Here is a 20971-nt window from a genome sequence, read left to right as displayed (position 1 = left end):
GCTGTTAGGGGCTATCCCTCTTTGGATTACAGTATATTGTGAAAGGATGACTGGGTGCATGCCCTGAATTTCTGTGTCTTCAGCTCGACCTATAAATAATGTGGTCATAGGCATTGCCTTTTTGTCTGGCGATGACTACATGAAACAGTTAAAGCAGCATTTGTCATCTCCTTACATAAACACATGCAGCAGCATTTGCAACAATTGATTGATGGGACTCTTGTTGCACTGTCTACAACACTCCAACCCAGGTTTGGCAACTCTCCTTCAATCTTTTGTTGCTTACAGTCACTTTTCCCATACAGTCTAAACAATATGATGCATCTGAAGGTTCATGTTGTGGAACCAAGTGTGGTAACTACCTGTCAATACTGTACAGAGTTTTAAAGGAGTCCGTGGTCTGTTGGGACTTTCAGCAGGACAAGAATACTACCAGTGAACACACTTACCATTGCATTATGGAATCATGTCAGAAGTGTGACTGCAGAAGAACCAGGTCTCAGGTTCACAGGAGGAGCAGTACTTAGGCTGGTAAGCCAAACAAACACAGGACTTAACTGTCGTTATGAACCGCAGCCCATTTTTTTTGGCCATGTTATAAGGTCAGATGGTGGTAACTGTATCTCCAAAATAAGTTGACAATTCATTGTCAAGAGACCATTCATCAAACTTCGGAGAATTACCTTTGATGTATTTGGACAGGAAAGGCTTCTCAGTTCTTGGGTCTCTGACCTAGCACTTGTAGTAGCATGGGCACATGACTGGTTAAGAAAGAGGAAATAACTAGATGACTGGTTCTTCATGGCATCTTTATCAACTGAAAAGTGTCAATATTTCCACCATCCTATCTATTGCAGTCATGATTAGAGCCAGCACTTTAGCTGAAGAGGTCAGACCTAAAACCAGTAACGAGGGCTATATAGGTGTGGGTGCAGTGGAAGCCATAGTTTGCCTGATAAACAGAATCTAGAGCTTGTCACCACTGATGCAGAAGTTTTTTTGTAGGCAGATCATCCTATTAAATGTGCCATCTCTGATCAGCCAGCTCATTCTCTTTAAAAACTTGTTCTCCAGTTATTAGAGTATGTGGTCTCTGCAGCTACAACTAAACATCCTGGTCAGTGGCTTTCCAATCAGACAGTATCCAGTCATAGGCTTGAGATGGGATTTGGGAAGGCCTGCCATTGTGGCAGGATTCCTGGAATCTCAGAGTAGGAGTACCCTTGATTCCTCATTTTCCAAAAATCTTACTTTTTGCAGATGCCTTGAACCAAGGATGGAAGCACATCTACTGAACTGTCAAGCTATAGGAATTTGGTCTCAGAAGGAAAAAGTTCATCACATCAACTTTTAGGTGTAGAAAGCCAAGTCAGGTCTCCAAGCTTTCTCTCAACTGGTAAATAGCATAATATTAGGTCAGATGACTGATAACATATTTGGGAAATCAAGGGGGCACAAAGTCAGAAAAAACATTGTTTCCTATTAATAAAACTTTCTCATTTGGCAGTGGCTATTCAAGTAAACAGGCTCAAGGTTCATACCAAAAAGACACAATATAGTCATACACTAAACTGTGTCTTACTTTAGCAGCAGAAAGCAAATCCTCCCATCAGAATAGTTGCTACATCAGGAGGTTTGCAAGGCCCTTATAGAAATTGAGGGACAGATTTAGTGCTTGAGAGAAGTGCCAAATGAGTCAGTTGTAATGTACCAGACTGCTGCTCTGCCCAATTAGACCAAGTCATCTGAAAGATAGGTGCCCTGATGTTTTTCCAGACAACCTCAAAGTATATGCCTTACCCCATTTGTGCTGATCAGGGAAGTTGTGGACAAACTAAAGTCCTCCAGATCCTGACAATGACTTAGTGGCTCCTCTGTGATCGTGTCAGGGTTGGTTTCTGATCTTTTTTCTACTAATACTGTAGACACCTCTGTAAGCTTGCAAAGTGTGAGAAGCCTCTTCATCCTTCTCACTTAATTTGCAGATGGTAGATTTTCACATGTGGGAGCTATCCAGAAAGAGCCTCATGGGCAGAGTATTTTCAGCAGATGCAGCCAAAGCTATCTGCAGGTCTTGTAGACCTTCAGCTTTCAACCTCTTGCTAAGCAAAGTTGATTCAGTTTTACAATTGGTGTGGTGGTAAGGGTGTAAACCCAGTTGACGCCTCTGTTCCCTCGATAGCCAATTTTTTTCTCTTCATAAGGGCTCAGAAATTGTCAACCTTAGCTATCAGTGGCTACAGGCATGCTTGCAAGTCTGAACTTGTGGATTAAATGTGGGGAGTTTAGTGGAGCTCCAGAGGTTATACATGTACCAGTATTTCATGATGGAAGTACTACCTCTCAGGTCATCCAAACTAGGATCTCTGGCTAGTTTTGAAGAACCTCATTAAGTCACTTAAAAAACATTCATTGATTGATCTCACAGTGAAGACAAATCTTTCATCTGGATTTTGAGATGGATCAGCAAGAGTTTCCGATAAGGGCTATAACTCAGTAAAATTCCTTGTGCAGTTAATGTGGCAGCTTCAAACTGTTGTGAACTCATGGGTCCAGGGGATGCATGCGAAGGTCTGTTACTACTCTCCTCCTGTCATTTAGACAAAAGACTGTAGTACTTGGGACATTCAAAGACCATGAATGGGGGCTTTATATGAGTGATGGAGTTAAATGGAAAAATTAAATTTTGTTTCATAAAATATTACATAATTTTTTACAATATTTCTATCTACCCATAATGGATAGAAATGCTGGTTTTCTTTGAAAATTGTATTACTTTGCTCTCAGTGTAATAGCTTGCAAAACCCAGGTAATCAAAGTAAATAAAAGGCCTACCAAGTATAAAAATAAGCTGTGAAATGTATTTAACAGTAAAATTGTATGCTGGAGCTAAACAGTTTATCTTACCCTGCACTGTATTTAAGATATTTTGAACCATAGATCATAGAACCTGCAGAGAGCTCACCTTCTTTAAGGCAACATGCATCCATACCAGAATTAGTTGTTAAATGAGTTCTTTAGGAATTAGTTGCCCATCCATAGTACAGTATATGTACTCTTAACCTTCCATCTCTTTGAAACATACTACCTTCATAAAAAAAAAAAAATCACCCAAAACTCAACAGACCACTGTCCTATTTTCAGTTTCATTTATCACTTGTTATAATCTACTTTTTCTTACTACTTTTAAGACATGTACATTGATTTACATTAACAGCATGGTTTCTGCAAGGCATAATCTGTCCCTATATGATACAGTGGGCTCTTCCCACTTTTTATTTTACCTGTATTCCTGCTTCCTTTCATCTATCTTGGTATCCAACATCTTTAACCTCTTAGTACAAAAGTGGGGTTCTTTCTCAGTTTCACTTTAGATCACAGGACTTCATATCATGAGTGGGTTTGAATCCCTATATTTTGCTGTCCAACAACTACAACTACTTGCTTCTTCTATTGACTTTCCTAAGATCATAGGACTTCATATCATGAGTGTCTTGAATCCCTACATTTTGCTGTCCAACAACTGCAACTACTTGCTTCTTCTTTTGACTTTCCTAAGTGCTAAATGGTTGAAAATACCCATGTGCTTGGCATTATTGACTAATTTTTCAGAAATCAGTAACTTGAGACATGATCTGCTGATGACCTTTTCCCATTTTCCATGTGTTTGTATGTCTGTGTGATTTCAGAGAATCTTTGGCTATCGCTGTGATATCGTGATTTCTTGGCTTAGCTCTAACTTCTATCATTAAATTAATTTTTAGTTGTGATTATTTATATATGCTATTGACAGCAACATTGGATTTCTTCCTCTTTTTTTACTGGTGTTCTCAAGAGTTCTTTTTTATTAACACTTAGCTTATTCCATATTACCATCTTCTCTACCCTCTGTAATTTATCTTTTGCTCAATCTCTGTTTGTTATCATTTGCTCAATTTGTTTTTATGAGTTGTACCTATTCATTTCCATTATTTCATTCACACACCTTCCATCAGTCAACAAAACACCATTTGCATGGCTTCAGAGCAATGTTTTGCAAACAAGTCTAAGGATAAAACAAAAAACTACTACCTCCCCCACATGGGAAATGTGTATTTTACAAAGCAGACAAAAAATAATCTGCAGAAAAGCTTTTTATGTAAAATATAAGAAAATACAAATATACATTTTCAACTAAGTATTGTGTGTGTCTTGCTAAGACAATATAATGAGAATGCCTCAAAATGTTCAAGATGGACACATCCCTAACACTACAAATAAATCTAAAACTACTGTTCCAGTGCAATAGTGTCTAAAAATTACCTGGCATAGAATTGTGCATATTTCTTATTCTAAAGACAGGAAACACAGGTGTTTTGGAGATGAGTCCATTGCTTTGGCAATAACACTAAAAAGTACTTTTATACCTGTTTCAAGATATAATTTTTGATGTTTTGGTTAACCATTATTCACAACGGTAACATTTGGTGATGAATCTTACATCATACTTATCTGTGCTGTTATGTGGTGTAGCAATTGGCACATCATTGACTTCAGACGGTAAAAAAATATTTACTGTCAAAGAAACATTTCATTGTTACAGTAATGCAATGTACATGAGGAAATCAACATTGGAAGATCCATTGCAAATGGTACGGTATACAAACATTTTACATTATGAGGTCCAAAGCCATGACCTGGTATGAGGGAAAATAGGGCAAGCCCCTACATTATACATATAGACAACTACAGAAGGCCTCAGCTATAGTATACCTAGGATTCCAGGGAACTCCAAGAAGACACAAAGTACAACTCCATGAGGGATATTTAGCTCTACATATTTTACCTTAAGGAGTATAACTGTGCCTCAAATTGTGTTTAAAATCAATTCCTTATTGAAAAAGGTTCTTTAATAGCAAATGCAGTCTTCTCTAATTTTGCACCAATACAGTGAAATGAATTTTTAGAAAAACATATTTCATCATCAATCCACACTCCTAATTTCATGAATTCCCTACATTTTTAGGATGTAAAAAAAAAAAATTAAGAAAATATTTTGAAGTTGCTAAAATACATACTTATATATTGTATATGCTTCATGTGCCACGAAAAGAATTAAACCATTTCATTGTTGTAAACTACTGGAGTGGAGAAGTAGTTGTCCATTATTCCACTAAAAACTAAATTTAACTGTCGGTTTCTGAACAGAAATTAGCAACAGACAAATGTATTGTACACAGTTACTATGCTCATACAAAATCTTGGATGTATAGTTTATTGTATATGTCCCTGTAAAATGCTCATATATGTTTCCATGTATTTTTGTTAGTATACAAGTAATATTGTGCTAGTGCAGTGAAGTGTGCTTATACTGTACATCATCATCATCAGTGATTTCCAGTGAGATTTTTCCCTGTGTGGGTTATTCATGAAGTGGGATCTCTATACACACTACTACCTTGTGTATTTTCTGCCTCAATACCCACCACATCTAGGTCTTCATCTGTACCGTTTCCTTAGTTTTTTTGGGCCTTACTGCTTGCTAATACTGTATACAGTACATGTAGTGCAATATTGTAGAAAACTTATTCATATAGTTCTTTGGATGTAGAGTACAGTATGGTGTGGTGTTGATGCAATGAAGGGAGAAGGAAAAGGTTTGCTAATATATATAATATATATATTGCATGTATAAAATGGCATATATTGCACATACATATTTTAAATGTAAATAACTTTTGCGCACAAACAGTTTGAATAGAGGTTGATGACTTATTGGTAATTCTAACCAATGCTTCACACAATTATCCTATATTAGCCAAAGGTTTGTTCTCCGCATAAAGTTGTTGAATAATTTTCAACCCGTGGGACAAGCCAGTCCAACTCAGTGCTGGTCCCAAGCCCGGATAAATGGGGAGGGTAGGCATCAGGAAGGGCATCCGGCCATAAAATCCAGCCAAAACCAAATATGACAGTTGACTTTCATCAGAAACTGGATAGTGCTAGGGTGTTCCCCGAAGGCGACACGCAGGGGCCTCGCCTACCCTGTGATAAATGGGCAATGGTTACTGGGTAGTGGGCGCCCCCATTAAAGAAGCGAGTCCAAAAATTGAGAAGAAGAGTGAGGAGAAGGAAGATGGTGGTAGCTTTGAGAGTTGGAACTTTGAACGTGGGGAAGATGAATGGAAAAGGAAGAGAGGTTAGCAGATCTGATGGAGAGAAGAAGGATAAGTATTTTGTGTGTGCAGGAGACTAGATGGAGGGGAAATAAAGCGAGAGAGCTGAGGTGTGGATATAAATTGCTATATAGTGGAACAAATAAGGAAGGTACAAATGGAGTGGGGATAATTCTATCAAAAAGCTTAAAAGACAGCATAATAAGCATGAAGAGGACAAGTGACAGAGCAATGGCTGTGAAACTGTGCCTAGATGGAAAAATAGTCAATGTCGTGAGTGCTTAAGCCCCTCATGCAGGATGTGGTGAAGTTTAGAAAATGGGATTTTGGGAGGAAATGGACCAACAGTTTAGTGAAATACCAGCAGAAGAGAGATTAATTATTGATGGTGACATGAGTGGACATGTAGGAAGGACCAGAGAGGGTATTAAGAGGGTGCATGGTGGAGAGAGAAATAACGAGGGAGAGATCGAGTTGTGGACTGTGGTGTCATTTGATTTGGCTATTGTCAACACCTGGTTTGAAAAGAAAGAAAATCAGTACATCACATACAAGACTGGAGCAAGAGAAAGTCAAACTGACTTCATGTGCAGAAAATCACATCTGAGAGAAATGAGAAATTGTAAAATTTTAAATGGAGAGTGTGTGTGGCAGCACAGCACATGGTGGTGGTAATGGACTTGGAAATAAAGAACAGTAAAAGGTAGGCCTGCACATGTCCCATCAACAATCAAGTGGTGGAAGCTGACACAAGAGGAGGAAGCGAGGCAGGAATTTAAGGAGAGATTATTGCTAGAGGGAGTGCAAGAATGGTGGAATCACAACAGTTTGATGATAAAGAGAGTGGGTGGAGAGGTGTTGGGAAAGACATCTGGAAAGAAACCTCCTGACGATAAGGAAACCTGGTGGTGGAATGATGAAGTGAAAAAGGTGGTGAAAGCCAAAAAAAAGATTCAAAAAAAGATCTGGGAAAAGTATGGATAGCAAGAGGATAAGGAGAGGTACCAAAGACACATGAAACAAGTAAAGAAGGCAATTGCACAAGAAACGGCAAGAGCATTAGATGACATGTATGAAGAGCTGGAAACACCTGAGGGGGGAAAGAAAAATTCACAGCAATTGCAAAGCTGAGAGACAAAAACACCAAAGACTACTCCCATATAAAACAGGTTAAAGATGGGAATGGAGTGGTTTTATGCAATGAGGACAAAATAAAGAAGAGGTGGAAAGAATATTATGAACACTGTTAAATGAAGAAAACCCTAGAAAATTCTTTGAAGATGGATTCCAGAACCTTGGTATGACACATACTGTTTGCAGGAAAGAAGTAAAGAAGGCACTAAAGAAGATGAAAAATGGTAAAGCAATAGGACCAGATGGAATTCCTGCAGAGGTTTGGAAGAGCCTGGGAGAAGGAATAGACATGCTGTGGGACCTAGAAAATATACAGTCAGGAAAAGATGCCAAAAGAATGGAGAGAAAGCTTTATTGTGTCTATCTATAAAGAGAAGGGTGACATCCAGGATTGTGCAAACTATAGAGGAATAAAGTTAATGTCTCACACCATGAAAATCTGGGAAAGAATAACAGATCAAAGAATTAGAGAAGAAACACCTGTTGGTGAAGAACAGTGTGGTTTCCTGCCAGGAAGAGCAGAAAGGACTGCATGTAGTATTCATAGATCTGGAAAAAGCGTATGATAGAGTACCACGCCAAGAGGTTTGGAGGTGCATGTGAGTAAAGGGAACACCGGAGAAGTATGTGAGGTTGGTCCATATGTATGAAGGAGCAAAAATACAGTTTAGAAGCAATGTTGGGTTAACTGAATGGATACCAGTAAGAGTTGGCTTACATCAGGGATCTGCTTTAAGTCCAAATCTTTTTGACCTGATAATGGATGTGCTATCTCAAGGAATAAGAGATCAATCCCCCTGGTGCATGTTGTTTGCTGATGACATTGTGTTATGCAGCACCAACAGTGGGGTAGTGGAGTCAAAAATAGAGCAATGGAAGAAGGTACTGGAAGACAGAGGTTTAAAGGTCAGTAGGAAGAAGACTGAGTACATAAGTTTTAATGAAGGTCAAGACTCTGAGATTAGTATGGAAGGGACAAGGTTGAACCGAGTAGAAAATTTAAGTATCTTGGTTCAACAGTGGCTGATGATGGAAATTTGGATGTAGAAGTAACACACACACAGTGCAGGCTGGATGGAAAAATTGGAGAAAGATGTCAGGTGTCTTGTGTGACCACAGAATCAATATAATGGTTAAATGAAGAGTGTATAAGACAGTAGTGAGACCAGCGTTGATGTATGGAGCAGAAACATGGCTGGTAAAGAGACAGCAAGAGAAGAAATAGGATGCCGTAGAGATGAAAATGTTCAGATGGATGTGTGGAGTAACAAAAATGGACAGGATCAAAAATGAAAGACTAAGAGGAACTGCTAAAGTCGTAGAACTATCAAAGAAGGCCCAGGAAAGAAGGCTGCAGTGGTATGGCTATGTGATGAGAAGGGAAGAGAGTGATGCAGATGGAGGTGCCTGGTGGGATAGCAAGAGGAAGACCAAAGCAAAGGTGGATGGATGTAGTTAGAGAAGATCTGAGAGACAAACAATTGTCTGAGGATGATGTGTTTGATCGAGCCAGATGGAGGAAAGCTGTCGGAAACATCGATCCCACATAGAAGTGGGAAAAGATGCAGAGAAAGAACACGAAGTGATATGTAAGAGATAAGTTGCTGCTGTGTATTTATGACATGTACTGTATGTTGCAAGCACCTTGTAATTGAAGTATGATTGTAGTATAACTAGCATACTAATAGCAAGGCATTGTTAGTGTGCCCATGGCTACTACTTTCTCAGGTAACTCTTTCTCACTAGGACCATTACTTGTACCATGCTGAAAGTTTACATCAAATTGAAATGGCCTACATTCTCTGCTTGCATCAGATAAAGCATGTATAAATCATTAGAGTTTGCATTCATTGTTTAAGACATCTTTGTGTATACAAAATGATGCTAAAGAAATTGCTTATAAACTTTTCACTATCTGAGAAGACATTATTCAAAGAAGGCATAATTTCCAATATTCTTTGAAATATAATCCACATTTTAAACAGGACATGAAACATTGACAAATTTTGCAATTTCCCTCACAAAGAACATATTTGTACTTAGCTACCTTGGTATGATAACACAGACATTAGTAGTAATATTACCAATCATTTATAATACATGCAGTCAATGTTATTATCCTATCATTTTGCTCAATTATGTTGGAAATTTGTCAATGAAGGCAATCAACATTCATGTATTTATTATAATAATCCAATAAATACACCCTGTACTAGAAATATGTTATTACCCCACCACATAAAACATTACCTTCATCTACAACCTTAACATCTAGGCATTAAATAACTTAAAACAGCAGGCAACAGTGTTACCACTCACATTAAAGGCTTGGTGACATCTTTTGTCATATGCCCTCCAAAAAAAAAAAGAACCACGAGATATGATTTGAAATTCAGCATTTCTTTTGGTAGCCTACAATAATACAGAGGTTAGTTTTGATTCTCTTTTTCACTCTTTACTGAAATAACTATGTTGAGACTTAATCTTAAATCATTAGAGATATAACCAAACAGTATTGAAGTAATGTATAGATGCCTATAGTTAGACAGGATATACCATAGGCAATGTTTAAGGAAATATTAATCTTCACCTGTATATTTGTCCAAGACATGATTTTGATATTTTTTTCAGTGGTTTCTTCAAAATTCTGTTATGCCTATTTATTTTTTTCCCATCATTTCATTTTACCTCATAAACTTTTTCTCAAGTATCAAACCCAAGTTAATTACATTGCTGGAAAACTCATGTTTACAGACTTGCTACAAGGTCTGAGGTAGTTTTTTTTTTTTCTTCAACTATATATAATTTTGTAATGACCTATTTATTCAAACACACTCCAAGTATAACACCATTTTGTGTGAATTCTTCACACAGTTGTCCACAGAGCAATAATTTCTTGAAAGCTACTTTTTTCCTTTTGATTCATGATATACTAAACCTTAAAATTAACCATATTAGAAATGAATATTTTTAAAATATAGAAAATAAACTATGAAATACATTGTTATTTGGTTTTGAACCAGACCAGTGAATCAAAAAATTATAAAATGCAGTAGTGGGTAAATTTGTATTGTGGATTAAAGTAATGTAATGCAAGATCTGACCTGTTTTTATACTCTTTCTTTCTACTTATTAAAAATAAAGTGAATATGTATTGCCAAATTAGAAATTTGGCAATTTACTGAAACAAGTCCACATTCATATACAAGAGAAACACAGAAAGTAGGTTTTTAGGCTGCATTTTCCAAGTACCTGTGATAATCTCATCAAAGAAGGATATTTTCAAATTTCCCTTTGCCTCACTTCTCGTACAATCAGATCATAAACAAACTTTCTATAATTTTTGGACATATATATCCATCTAACTGACAACCAAACCTAATCAGAATTAATGATAGTAATGAACAGAGATTAATTCTCAAATCAGAATACTTTTGATCCAGATAATACAGTATCACATGCCTCTACTATTAAGGCCATCTGATATTTGCCTCTGTAAAATAAACCTGAAAAAATGGCCACTTTGTTACATCTTTGATAGACTACACTTGTTTTTTATTAGATAATTTAGATTTTATAGCTATTTTACTCATTACTCAAGCTATATACTGGTACTGATTTTATCCATCCATGTTTACAATAATACTCATATTTGAGGTTCTGTACCTTTTATTTCCTTTCGTAGCAGGATTGAATCAATAGCAGTTTGTCTAATCAGGACCTTACCTCTTCTCCAGATCCTCTTTCCCTGAGTTGCAAGATGGTTTGGCAATGTTTTACATGGGCATATTATGTTTATAAATTAAGAGTAACAAGACCACTTTATAACATTACTAGACTCCCATAGTCCAGTTGAAGTCAGACAGCTGTGCTATGCAAGAGGAAAAAAAAAACAAAGAAAAGTAAAGGGCACAAAGCAATGCAGCTGGGGTCAGAAGGCACTGTTAAGAACCTTTAGTTCCATCAGTAGTTAGCATGGCACACTTAGAGTAGTAACTCCCTATTGGATTACATAGGCACATTTAGACCATTAATGTGTAGAGGTTAAAAAACTCACATTCATTCTAGTAACCTCATAACACCTTTCAGGCTGAGTGTCCACTTTCATCATCAGATATTTCTATGCTAACTTTTCCCTTCATGGTATTAGACATAACTTATATTGGTAATCATCAATGATAATTTGGTCTGGTAGTTGTTGCTTTCCCTGTGCCGTCAAACTTTAGAATCTACAATAATTTGGTTTGGTAGAACTTCTAGTGGATGATTGTTAAACCCTATGGTTTTGAGTTCGGAAAAGTAAAAAAGTTCCAGAAATAACAAATGAAAAGAAGTTGACAGTTTGAGGAAATGAAAAGGAAATGACAAGCAAAGGCAAGACAAGAGTAGCAAAGTTTCAGAACAACAGCTGGTGTATAACTTTTTCAGGCAAGGACAGGCTGTTCTGTAGATGCTTCCAGTTAAGTTCAAAATGCATTTTCATTATAATGTTAAATTTTATGGTGTCTTTATAATGTTCAATTTTAGTGAAACTCTCATTTTAGGAATTACAGTACAGTAGTAGGTTTTCCCTATGGCTTCAGATTACTTTTATTCTTGGTTATGATGACACAAAATAGTCAAATAGTTTTGAGCTGCCATGAGCTTCTTTTCTTCTTTTCCCATGAGGCAACCAAGAGCTTCTTTTACAAATTTATTACGAAAGTGGTTAAAAATTTATAAAATACTGGATGTAACAGTACTGAAAAGTTTACAGTAGGGTATTTTTCCTTTTAAACATGTTACTTGTATAGACTTGTTCATATTTAATCATGTAAAAGCAGATAGTTAATCTCATTAGTGTCATTACCTATTGTCAATTGTTAATGTGAATTGATCTTTCCATAAACTAAATATTTTTGTCATCAGATATTGATTATAACATACGTAAATTATTTTCAGAGTTCTTATTGTTTCTGAAGCATTACCACATTTTTCTTCCATTATAGTGATTGTGTTTATGTAATCCTTGAGCAGGAGATTCCACACATCAAGCAGAGCAATATTTTTCTCTCGGCAACAAATGTTCATTAAGAAATGATACCGTATATGTAGAATTTCCCTCCAAGAATAATCATTTTCAATTATTGTTTTTAATTAGTCATTTATAAAATCTTGACATTCTTCATTTCAGATACTGCCTTCTCTCTCCAATTTATGTGAAATGCATGACAAAACTTTTAAGAAAACTGCTTGTTAAGACCAACAGGCAAAACTGAATTTCTTGCATGATGGCAATGTTTATATTTTAAGTTAAGGGTATTCAACATTCAGTATTTTTCATAGTTTTATTTATTGGTAATTTGGTTACCAACACTCCAATTTGTGGACTGGGTAATAGTCAATTTACGTATAAAAATAACCTGCAAGGTGTTTGTGCACCATGAAATGGTAAAATGCCCTGCTTCAATTTTTACTTTGTGTTTTATGTACTTGGAAAATTTACCATTTGCTTTAGATTACATTACTGTGCAAACCACAAGAAACCATAAGTGACAGAGATGAAAAAAGAAAGAGAGCAAACGCTGTTTTTATAAATTCAGTTGAGCATAAAAATTCTTAAAATTCAAGAGCGGCTTTTTCTAATGAAGTTACATATTAACAACTTTACCTATATTTTTAATGTTTTCTTATGAATTTTCTAAATTTCATTATTAGTGATTTCAGTTAGGACCAATGGAAAACTGTGTCTTACAGCAACAACTTAAAACATCAAAGAATAATTGTAGGTAAAATAAGAATGTATTATAACAGTCCACCCACGTCAAATATGAATGTGGTTGAATATAAGGCTGTTGATGTGTATGACAATTCCTGCAGTTCGTTTCAGCGTGCTGCAGGTTGGCTTACTCGATGTAGAATACAAATAGGAATATGAGTAAACCTGTGCCATGACAAACTAGTAGATTTTTTTAACAGATGAAGTTAAATATAAAAAAAAAATGCAGATGTATTAAAGTACAGTCATAATGAAGAAAGTTTTTCTTTGGTCTCAAAATAAAACAGTTAATACTGATTCTTTGTAGTCACTAGCAGTTTAATGACACTGAGGTTTGGGAGTGTAAATGTTTTTTGCTCATACAAAGCAAACAAACATCATCTATACAATGGTTCCCAGCCACACCAACTTGTCTTGATCATAAAGTCCACTGCAAATGCCCAGACCTGAAAGGACCCCAGCTGTTGCTCATTCTTGTGTGTGGCTTGGTGGTATCATCACCTGTGATTCTCAGGATGTAGCCTTTTAGATTTATAAATTCAATTCTTTAATTTACCACTGAATCATTATCACTGGTTTGTAGTGCATTGCATGTTTACAGCATATTTCTTAGTGTTTACCTTAAGGAGAAAATGACGTCTGTTGCCACCAGTGCTTACTCTATTTTAAATAGTGTCCTTATCTTCATTGTGTGTTTGCTTATGATCAAATATTATTAGTATTTTTCATTTCATTTTATTCTGATGATTGCTTGGTCTTTATTTTTTTAAGTACCTTTGTATTACGGGAATAATTATTTGTAAATTATTATGTAGTTAAGTTCTTGTTTATTGTGCATGATTGCCTTGATTGCAGTTACAGCATTATATTTTGCTAATTTACTGTAGCTCATTACTATATTTGCTCGTATCATAAGACTTAAAGACCTAATTTTGAAGCTAATTTTAAGGGAGTTGCATCATACATGAGATATAAAATTAATGTATGTAATATTCACGTTAGTATATCCTAATACAAAATACAAACATAACGAATACAGTATGCATCTTTTCCGTGGATCTTTTAAAAACTTATGCTTTACTTAACTTTATGTGTATCCAATAATATTGTATGTACAGTAATCTCTTATAAAATACAAACAATTTAGCAATCACGGGCCATTTGCACTATTTAGGCTTTTGAGAAACAAAGATACCATTCAGGAATTTTTGTACATGCTATCAATTTCCATTTAAAGATAACCATGGGGGAAAATTTTGTCCCATCTGCCTTACATGTTAAAACAACAGTAAAATGTGTTCTTTCATGCCCAGTGGTTTTGATTAAAATACTTCTCTCCAATCTTATTTACAGTTGAGTTTGATGGCATATCGAAGTTTAGGGGAGTTTCATCCATGTTGTCGATGCACAATAATTTCTAGTCATTAGTAGCTTGAACATTATTTTCTCAGCTTACGCTACAACTTGCAGCTTAAATTTAGCAGTATATTTCCTTGCCAATATTTTCTCCATAGTGAATAAGGTGATACTGTTTTGATCATTTCTTTTATATAGCTTTATATTTACCCATACGATATGCCACCCATGAAATCAGATGATGCTGCTAGAGGTAAGAAGTGCAAACATAAATCTTTATCTGTGCTAGAAAATGTTTCTCCCTTTAGTGAATGTTCAGTGTTCACTTTCCTCAATAGATGGCAGTGCTTTGTTTATGTTTTGACAGCGAAGTGTCAAAATGCACTGAGTGATCGCCAAAATTCATTGTTTATTTTTGTCATTTCATTACCCTCTACAGTACAATCAAAATAAATGATGAAGAAACTAATAGCGATAATTATGTAGATAGTAAATTTAGGAGATGAAAGTCACTGATATTCTGCAGATTCTGAGAAAAGTTAAGTACAGTAGTTGACTCACGGTTAGGCTAACTCAGGAATGTAGACTAAATGTCTTAAACTGATCAAAAATGGTGTCAGAACTTAGCTAAGTGCAGTAGTAGGCTAAGTCGGCAACTAGGCTATTTGTATGTGGAATTAGCTTGCATGACTATGTTTACATAGGGGCTTCATTTTTCTAAGGTGTATTCTAAATTCAGGATTTTCTGTGGTCCAGCAGTGGCCTGGTCCCAAGGTTCCAGGATTTAAGAGGTTGTACGATATGTTCTACTTAACGTCATTTGTAATATAAATACGGTAATTATTTACTATTGCACAATGGTTGAAATGCAAGCAAAAACGGTTGTTATCCAATTCAATTGTTCATAGCAAGACAGATGTTTCTTGTTCTGCTGCTTATAGCTGTATGCGTTTACACAACACTTATAGCATTACTATCGATCCTTTTATCATTCTCTTTTCCTTTTCTTAACTTACTTAGCCAGACGATGGGATAAAGAGATGGAGGAAAAGGGGTTGGTCTATTTAATTTGGTGTCTCAAAACAGGACCTTGCATGATACACGAGATACATTATAAAAACATTTTTTTATGGGTGAAAATTTGGGAGTCGCATGTTACGCAAAATCGCACATTACACAAGTTTATACGGTAATTTGCTTGATTAATTTACCATGGCTCAGTAAACAAATTAATTTATGGTATGCATTATCTTGCTTTTGTTAAGTATTGTTGCTTATTTATGTGTTTTATCTCTTTATCCTAGTTCAATAACTGAATTCATTTATCACTGTGGTTTTCTTTTTTGATATTATGATTTATTCATTGTTATTACTTAGTTTATTCATCTCTAGTTTGTGTGCTGTTATAATTTTGTTAGTTTTTTACACTTCATTGTAATTCATTAAGAGAATTAATTTTACTTTGTGGTTTACTTATGAAATGATTACAGTATATCTTTTTCCCCACTTAACGTGTTAATTTGCCTGTGTGGTTTACTTATGAAATGATCACAGTATACCTTTTTCCACACTTAACGTGTTAATTTGCCTGGTGTTAATTATGCTTCATCATACCTGTATTGGTTAGGGGAGCAGGGCTAGCAACACTTACATACCCTCTTGCCAAGGATCTACATTTTGTGTCTGTCTTGCAGAGGTAAATGGTGGTCTCAGTCATTGTACAAGGACTAATGGAGAGCATACAAATATCCTGTCAGGTATTCATATGATACCTCCTCGGATACTGTGTGCGGGCTATGCTGGGAGTGTTGTGTGACAAGTTTATTTGGATGAGACTGGCTGCCATTATTCCTAGGCCTCCTGCTACTTACTCTTTAGATAAAAAGCATAAGGCTTGTCAGATTCCTCCACTCCTCAGTTGTATTCCTGACTAGGAATCACTTCCAAGCATGTCTCCATCTCCAGACGACCTTCCTTCTAATGCAGAGAGATCCGTCTGCCTCTTGCATCTCTACCTTTATTATGACTGTGGATTCATGTGTGCACCTTGTGCTGCATCTCATCCTGTAGACTCATCTCATTCACAGCTGCCTTAGGGTCATTGTTCTGACTGAGGTTTATTCAATTAATTCCTAAGGAAATCTTGACGACTTGCCATTCAGTGAAGTTCTAAGGTGATACACCTCGATGGCCCACGACAGCTCTTGCTCTTGAAGTCAGTGATAGCATACTGCACAGGACCCTTCTCTTTATGCCTCATGCCCGAGTGGCCCTATAGCCAGTTTATTGCTGGCTTGTGGTTTGCTTCATTGGCTCTTGGTTTCTTCTGCTGCCTCTTCTAATGCCTCTTCTAATGGAGCTTCTCCTCCCTGCCCAAAATGATTCCCTTCACCTCAAGTTTGTTCTCCTGGAGCTCTGGCTATGCTTTCTTCATGAAACATTTCAGTGAAGACATTGCCACTGGTCCCTTAGTTGGGAAGTTTCCCAAGAACTCTAGCACCCTTCAGCCTCTGAAGAGGGGACAATTTGACTTGAACCAGAATGAAGTCTTCCTGCTGGAGGAGGATGACTCATGAGCAAATTTCCATCCTACAGGGCAATTCCTGCTTCAAAAGGTCCTCAACTGAGTTTGCACTCTTTTTCACTCCAACTACAAAGATCATCTAAGAGGGTTAAGGTCAGTCCTACACTCTATGTGTATTCTCAAAGAGCTTCAGAGGTGATGTCCTCCTCAGTGGAGTCATAACTTATCAGGTAGCTCACAAAGCCAGAGGAGGATGTTGCTGGGCACCTTCCCCTATGTAGCCTACGACAAAGGAAAGGGGCTGCTACTCCAGTAACAGTAAGAGCCCAGGTCCCTCATGAAGTATCTTACAGCTCACACTGGTGCAAGAAGCATCTCATCCAGAACCACCAATTGAAGTCTCTGTGGGAGAGGTTGCAGGAAAAAATAAAAAAAAAATAAATCTCCCATCAAGAGCTGACTAGTCTTGAGACTGTGCTCCACACTTAAGACATGAGGAGAGAGAGAGAGACCCCATTTCTCCAAGACTAGACAGGATGCAAGGAAAAACACTGTTCTTTGCTGAGACCAACCGGTTGTTTTGAGAGAGAACTCTCAAACAAGACTTTGCCCAAGGGCTACTAAGGTGCAAAGATTGGTTCATCTCTATTCAGAAAATCAAGTCCTAAATGACCTGTCAAGTAAAAATAACACCAAGTGGGAAAATCCAAGATCTTTGGACTGGAGACTGACTTATGGCTGAGCACAAGCCATAAAGCCTAACCTGACAGGAGATGGTCTCAGCAAGGGTGAGTCCATAACCCTGAACCAGCACTGACCATAGGGAGACCTCTGTTCACAAGAGTCAGCAGCACTGGATAATACTTGAGTAATGACCTTGAGGAGTAGCCAAGGTCAACACTTGATCACCCAACAAGGAGAAAGAGAAGTGAATTAGTGGAAAGCATAAAATCCAGACCATAACCAAAATAATGGAAAATAACTTATAGGGATTGGGATGGGGGAACACAATACTGTACACCTCTGCTTTGAGATCAAGCATAGGGAAAAATAAACCCCATCTTGAACTAGGAAAGCTAGTCATTTGAGGGAGTAAGAACTTCTCCATTCAACAGTGGCCCCAATAACTGTTCTAGCCTTCCAACTCAATCCTCACAGACAGACAGGCCAAAAGTGCCCATACGGCTGTGCTGTAACAAACAGCACTACACCTAACCTATCAACTATCCTTGGAAACCTCCAGTGCAACAACAGTTTGTACACTCCCAAAATGTTGACCTGCAGATAGATAAAAGTTCTCCAGCCAGAAGAACCCCCCAAAAACAATCTGAAAAATTTTCTAACCCTCCCGCACTGCATCCATAAACTAATGGATTTCAAGAGGGAGAGTTCATAGAATGCCCCTTAAAGGGTTCTAGTCATCTTAGAATGACAAATTAACAAATTTTTTATTAATTTGTATTTTTCCTAACATACAAACCTGAGGTCTTTACATATGGATAACTTTCGGCGAAGCTGGAAAGTCCGGCCGTTAAACTTTTGCAAGGCGGTTATGGTAACAGTTACCTAAGACAGAGGGTAAGTTACCTCAGACAGAGGCAGGAGTACCGCCCACCCAACCAGTATGCATTCAATCTCTTCAGTTTACCTTTTGGCCCAGGTAAAAGAATGAGGGGTGGTAAGAGGCAGGCCTTTTATGTAAAGACCTCAGGTTTGTATGTTAGGAAAAACATAATTTAATTAAAAATTTGTCATTTGTTCCTACACAAATGCAAACCCTCGGTCTTTACATATGGAGACCTACTACTGGTAATTCTCTGAACTGACTGGTAGTTCAGCTCACCTGGTATTCTCTTCCTGGTCATGAATGAACAAAGGCAGATACCATACCTCTGATCTGTTGAACATGTGTGATGTTCAGCTGCCAGACTTCTGGGCATTTTGAGTAAAAGGAAAGTATGAAAACCCTTGATTCGAAAGGTAAGGACGAACCCACAATGTCAAAGACTATGTAGCTAAAACCAACCAGTTGGCTTGTCAATAGTCAATCCTTCTCTCTCCTTGCTAGAGAGAAGGTAGGAAATGTATCTATTAATCCAAGCAAAACTGGATTATAGACAGGAAACTCAGTCATGCAGATCACCTGCATGCAAGCTACTCCAGCTTGTGTACTCCAGCTTGTGACGGCTTGTTCACTCCTCCTCTGTCCACTGGAAGAGGATGGAAAACAGGAGGAAGGTAGGAAGCCAGTCCCACCAACACCTTCTCCCTGTAGCCGCACACCTTAGATGAGATGCAACCAGTCCTTAAGAGCTGGGTAAACTACATGACTTATTGAGCATCCACCAAGGGTCCAAGGACCCATGGGCAATAACCCAAGGTAAAAGGATAAGAATGTGAACTGCACAATTACATTCTATCCAAGTACCAGATCGACAATTGCTTCCTGAATGCCATAAATCAATGGATGACTGTGGCCCCTAGAGATTGCAGGGTACGTTCGTAAGGCCATTCCCATAGGCAGAGAAATGATCCCTATGCCTATGGTCAACACTCCAGTCCATCTAAGATTGGTACCCCTGAATAAACATGTAAAGTGCACATCTGAGCCTGGAAAAGAAGAACAAAACAGAGTTGCCCCCACCGACCCTGGAGGGGACAATCCCTAGAAGTCACCACGCAGATGGGGCTCCCAGGCTCTGAAGGAACACACTTCCATCAGATCTGGCTTCATTCCAAATTACCACCACAGAACTAATGAGTTGGACAAGGTACAACATACATGAAGTGGCAACACTGGGAGAGCCAAGCGAATGTAGTGGGGCTCCCAAAGCTCTGAGCTGAAGATGCCGCCGTTCTGAACTGTAGGGCTTGAAAAGAAACAATATGCATCCCTTCTCAGGAGGGAAAGAAAAGAAATATATCTATATCTAAGGAAGGAGTGAGCCATAGAACTCACCCCTCCCCCAAATGGGAGAGACAACATGGTAAATTCTGACTGGTCCTGAGCATGTAGTTGGGACCAACACAACCGTAGAACTTGCGCCATTAACATTCGTGTTGAGGGAGTGGGGGAAAACTTGCTGTGTTAAGTAAGATGAGTCCTCACACAAAACCCTCTGCTGCAACACGAACCCGCAACATCTCGACCGTCTCAATCTACACATGTGAAAGACTAAATCATTACCAAGTTCCCAGAAATTGTGTACTGTAGTTTGAATTGTGTCTAATGAATCAAAATATTGTGTCTAAAAAAGAAAAGAATTAAACACACACTTTGCACGAAAGTTTCAATATATCCAAGTCAGTATTTCAAATTACAAACATAAAATATACAATGAGGAAAAAGGCTGAACAGCAGGACAGAGAAGAAAAGCACATCTCATCGAGAGTGCGGCCAAAAGTAAACTTAAGAGATTGAATGCTTACTGGTTGAGCGGGCTGTACCCCTGCCTCTCTACCTTAAGTAACTGTTACCATAACCGCCTTGCAAAAGTTTAACGGCCGGACTTTCCAGCTTCGCCAAAAGTTATCCATATGTACAGACAGAGGGTTTGTATTCATGCAGGAACAAACTTTGTTATTACTTCTGTGACTTACACCACGAGAGAAAGGCAGTAGTGGAGAACCGAAGAAAAGGCAACAGGTGGCTGAGGATAACCCGCTGAAGCCAGGACAAATTTCCATTATACCTTTCCGAATATGCCGTCTTGCGAGCATACCCAGGTACTTGTCTGTTACCTGGGTGCGAGATCCAACTTTTGTCTCTTTGCCTGCCTGTTCCAAGAAAGTTGGAGGACTCCCCCAGAGCAGAAGCTTAGGAGAAACCCATTGACCAGGCAACACTTGCAGTGCAGTGTATACATAGCAAAAATCTAAAATATTCATGTGGAAACCTAATAACCACCTGGAGAGCAGTCATCAGTTCAAAAGTCCCTCAAAAGTGACTGCCTTGTAGCAGAAAAGTGTGTGAAAACCTGAGTTCTGATAGACAGGTACTAACATGTACAGTTTCTCAGAAATGTCTAAGCATGAACACATTTT

General features: G+C 37.7%; 1 long non-coding RNA gene across 1 annotated transcript in view; it reads left to right on the top strand.

The window, feature by feature from the left end:
• LOC136828843 (uncharacterized) overlaps positions 1-14354 on the top strand; it is a 38739-nt gene extending 24385 nt beyond the window's left edge. The window contains exon 4 of the long non-coding RNA XR_010850239.1: positions 12463-14354. This is a non-coding gene — a long non-coding RNA (uncharacterized lncRNA). The remainder of the gene's footprint in view (positions 1-12462) is intronic.
• Positions 14355-20971: the final 6617 nt, after the last annotated feature.

This window comes from Macrobrachium rosenbergii, chromosome 43 (assembly GCF_040412425.1).
Source record: "Macrobrachium rosenbergii isolate ZJJX-2024 chromosome 43, ASM4041242v1, whole genome shotgun sequence".
Taxonomy (NCBI): domain Eukaryota; kingdom Metazoa; phylum Arthropoda; class Malacostraca; order Decapoda; family Palaemonidae; genus Macrobrachium; species Macrobrachium rosenbergii.
The sequence above is the reverse complement of the archived record's forward strand: the minus strand, read 5'-3'. Positions and strand labels throughout refer to the sequence as shown.